Genomic DNA, 4,893 nt, shown 5'->3' with positions numbered 1-4,893 from the left:
GGGCATCTTCCAATTTTGAAGAGAAGTAACATGATTTATCTTTCATCTGCTGCACTCTTTCATTGGTCAAGCAGTGCGCTTATGGTCCTCAACATTGCCCATTTCTTTATGCTTCTTCAAAAGGGCTTAAACAGCACACGATGAAACACCCCAGTATACTTTGCCTGGGAGAGACATTGCTGATGCAGTATAACTACCTTGTGTTTTGTTGATATGTTCAGTATAGCCATCGTGTAAAACCTGAAACTATTTTCTACAAAATCTTATAAGCAAAGACCAGCACGGGATCCCCATCAGATCTGCTTGGTGGATTGACAATGGGGAAAAGTAGTTTTTTTGTTTTGCTAAACAATGATTGCAGTCCTAAAGTTGGTAATGTCTATCCATAAATGGGGTTGTCTCAGGATCCCATCTTCAGGAGTGCACCACACCTTTACCTCCCAACGTACTGTATGCTGGAGGCAATGCGCTCCTGATGATTGACAGTTTGGACTAGCGGCATGGCATGGGTCGCTGTCCAGTGAGCAGAGGCGGCTTTGTCTCTGTAGCTCTAGAAGAGCGCCAGGGCACAGAAGCTGAACAGTTGCAGAGCCGCACTTGCAAGCTTTATAGCAGGCAGCTTTCAAGTGCATGCTTTCTGCCTAGGGAACCAACCACCTCTGAGGTGGTCGGTGACAAGATTTAAAAACCCCTCTTTTCCTAAAACCAGGATTATAGATAAGAGTTTTTGCAAGCACTATGCAATTTTACCTATTTAAGAGACAAACCTATTTAACACTAGATAAAATTTATCATACAAATTTGTTGAAATCCCTTAGAAAAATGGTAACATGCTATTGCAACCACTAGAGGGAGCTTAGGGGCTTACTGTAGACAGTTTAACCATTGAACTCAAAGTATAAGCAGTATGCAACAAACTCCTGAGCGCCCTCAAGTGATGACTGCAGGTAGTTAGTATATTTGCATGCATTACTATGCCTATTCAGGGCATTTGGAGCTGTTTTAGAAAAATAAACTGGAAATTAAAAAATTTTGAAATAAAAAATTGTATTTCCCTTCAAAGAGTCAAGCAAAGAAAAAAATGTTTTTTTTTGTTTGTAAACAAAATTAATACATGAAATATGGTAAATATCACACAGAACAACACAAGCCGACACATTTGTTTCTATTTCTATGTGTTAAGGCTATAATTGCCACTGGGACCAAGCTGACTTTCTGCGCTCTACAAGGTCACTCAAAGACAGGAATAAAACATAATTGCTTACACGTCATAAAAATATTCTCGTACAAGATGGTGAAGGTCACTCGGCTTAGCGCTAAATAGTTCTGATGAACAGATGTCGTCACCGCTAACAATTCATAATCCGCTTTAGAGGAATTCGGGAAGTTCCACATCTACAGAAGAATTAGGATGTTTGGAAATTAACATCTTTAGCGGACGGGTTCCAGGACTTCCTGTGTCCGGACTCCGCGATATGAACCTGGGCTGCGACTGCAGGAGGTCAGGCATAAAACGGATGGGACAGATCCGGAAAGTGACAAACACTGCTGAAATAATGAAAGGAGTAAAAAAAAAAAAAAAAAAATCACAGACTGCATCCCGAAAAAAGAAGGATTCAGATACGAAGTGTTTCCTGCCATAAATTGTGTAATTTGTGATCAGTGGAAACTAAAGTGAAGGCTGGAACCAAATCAGCCCGAAAATCAAAGTAAAGTATTGAAATCAGAGGGGGATACAAAGAGTGTGGATATCATCACGACATGCCATATTGTGATCAGCAGTGTATGAGCCCACCTGCCTGTCTGTATGTATCCTGACATCCCATAATGTGATCAGTGTATGACCTCACATGTCTGTATGTATCCTGACATCCCATAATGTGATCAGTGTATGACCTCACATGTCTGTATGTATACTGACATCCCATAATGTGATCAGTGTATGACCTCACATGTCTGTGTATACTGACATCCTATAATGTGATCAGTAGTGTATGACCTCACATGTCTGTATGTATACTGACATCCCATAATGTGATCAGTAGTGTATGACCTCACATGTCTGTATGTATCCTGACATCCCATAATGTGATCAGTAGTGTATGACCTCACATGTCTGTATGTATACTGACATCCCATAATGTGATCAGTAGTGTATGACCTCACATGTCTGTATGTATACTGACATCCTATAATGTGATCAGTAGTGTGTGACCTCACATGTCTGTATGTATCCTGACATCCCATAATGTGATCAGTAGTGTATGACCTCACATGTCTGTATGTATCCTGACATCCCATAATGTGATCAGTAGTGTATGACCTCACATGTCTGTATGTATACTGACATCCCATAATGTGATCAGTAGTGTATGACCTCACATGTCTGTATGTATACTGACATCCCATAATGTGATCAGTAGTGTATGACCTCACATGTCTGTATGTATCCTGACATCCCATAATGTGATCAGTAGTGTGTGACCTCACATGTCTGTATGTATACTGACATCCCATAATGTGATCAGTAGTGTATGACCTCACATGTCTGTATGTATACTGACATCCTATAATGTGATCAGTAGTGTATGACCTCACATGTCTGTATGTATACTGACATCCTATAATGCGATCAGTAGTGTGTGACCTCACATGTCTGTATGTATCCTGACATCCTATAATGCGATCAGTAGTGTATGACCTCACATGTCTGTATGTATCCTGACATCCCATAATGCGATCAGTAGTGTGTGACCTCACATGTCTGTATGTATCCTGACATCCCATAATGTGATCAGTAGTGTATGACCTCACATGTCTGTATGTATACTGACATCCTATAATGTGATCAGTAGTGTGTGACCTCACATGTCTGTATGTATCCTGACATCCCATAATGTGATCAGTAGTGTGTGACCTCACATGTCTGTATGTATACTGACATCCTATAATGTGATCAGTAGTGTGTGACCTCACATGTCTGTATGTATCCTGACATCCCATAATGTGATCAGTAGTGTATGACCTCACATGTCTGTATGTATACTGACATCCTATAATGTGATCAGTAGTGTGTGACCTCACATGTCTGTATGTATCCTGACATCCCATAATGTGATCAGTAGTGTATGACCTCACATGTCTGTATGTATCCTGACATCCTATAATGTGATCAGTAGTGTATGACCTCACATGTCTGTATGTATCCTGACATCCCATAATGCGATCAGTAGTGTGTGACCTCACATGTCTGTATGTATACTGACATCCTATAATGTGATCAGTAGTGTGTGACCTCACATGTCTGTATGTATCCTGACATCCTATAATGTGATCAGTAGTGTGTGACCTCACATGTCTGTATGTATACTGACATCCCATAATGTGATCAGTAGTGTGTGACCTCACATGTCTGTATGTATACTGACATCCCATAATGTGATCAGTAGTGTGTGACCTCACATGTCTGTATGTATACTGACATCCTATAATGTGATCAGTAGTGTGTGACCTCACATGTCTGTATGTATCCTGACATCCTATAATGTGATCAGTAGTGTATGACCTCACATGTCTGTATGTATACTGACATCCTATAATGTGATCAGTAGTGTATGACCTCACATGTCTGTATGTATCCTGACATCCCATAATGTGATCAGTAGTGTATGACCTCACATGTCTGTATGTATCCTGACATCCTATAATGTGATCAGTAGTGTATGACCTCACATGTCTGTATGTATCCTGACATCCTATAATGTGATCAGTAGTGTATGACCTCACATGTCTGTATGTATACTGACATCCTATAATGTGATCAGTAGTGTATGACCTCACATGTCTGTATGTATACTGACATCCCATAATGTGATCAGTAGTGTATGACCTCACATGTCTGTATGTATACTGACATCCTATAATGTGATCAGTAGTGTATGACCTCACATGTCTGTATGTATACTGACATCCTATAATGTGATCAGTAGTGTGTGACCTCACATGTCTGTATGTATACTGACATCCTATAATGTGATCAGTAGTGTGTGACCTCACATGTCTGTATGTATACTGACATCCTATAATGTGATCAGTAGTGTATGACCTCACATGTCTGTATGTATACTGACATCCTATAATGTGATCAGTAGTGTATGACCTCACATGTCTGTATGTATACTGACATCCCATAATGTGATCAGTAGTGTATGACCTCACATGTCTGTATGTATACTGACATCCTATAATGTGATCAGTAGTGTATGACCTCACATGTCTGTATGTATACTGACATCCTATAATGTGATCAGTAGTGTATGACCTCACATGTCTGTATGTATACTGACATCCCATAATGTGATCAGTAGTGTATGACCTCACATGTCTGTATGTATACTGACATCCCATAATGTGATCAGTAGTGTATGACCTCACATGTCTGTATGTATACTGACATCCTATAATGTGATCAGTAGTGTGTGACCTCACATGTCTGTATGTATACTGACATCCTATAATGTGATCAGTAGTGTATGACCTCACATGTCTGTATGTATCCTGACATCCTATAAATGTGATCAGTAGTGTATGACCTCACATGTCTGTATGTATACTGACATCCTATAATGTGATCAGTAGTGTATGACCTCACATGTCTGTATGTATCCTGACATCCTATAATGTGATCAGTAGTGTATGACCTCACATGTCTGTATGTATACTGACATCCCATAATGTGATCAGTAGTGTATGACCTCACATGTCTGTATGTATACTGACATCCCATAATGTGATCAGTAGTGTATTGACCTCACATGTCTGTATGTATACTGACATCCTATAATGTGATCAGTAGTGTGTGACCTCACATGTCTGTATGTATACTGACATCCT

This window comes from Dendrobates tinctorius, unplaced genomic scaffold, assembly GCF_039654945.1.
Source record: "Dendrobates tinctorius isolate UK_male_01 unplaced genomic scaffold, ASM3965494v1 ptg000307l, whole genome shotgun sequence".
NCBI classification, from domain to species: Eukaryota; Metazoa; Chordata; class Amphibia; order Anura; family Dendrobatidae; genus Dendrobates; species Dendrobates tinctorius.
Note: the sequence above shows the minus strand (reverse complement) of the source record.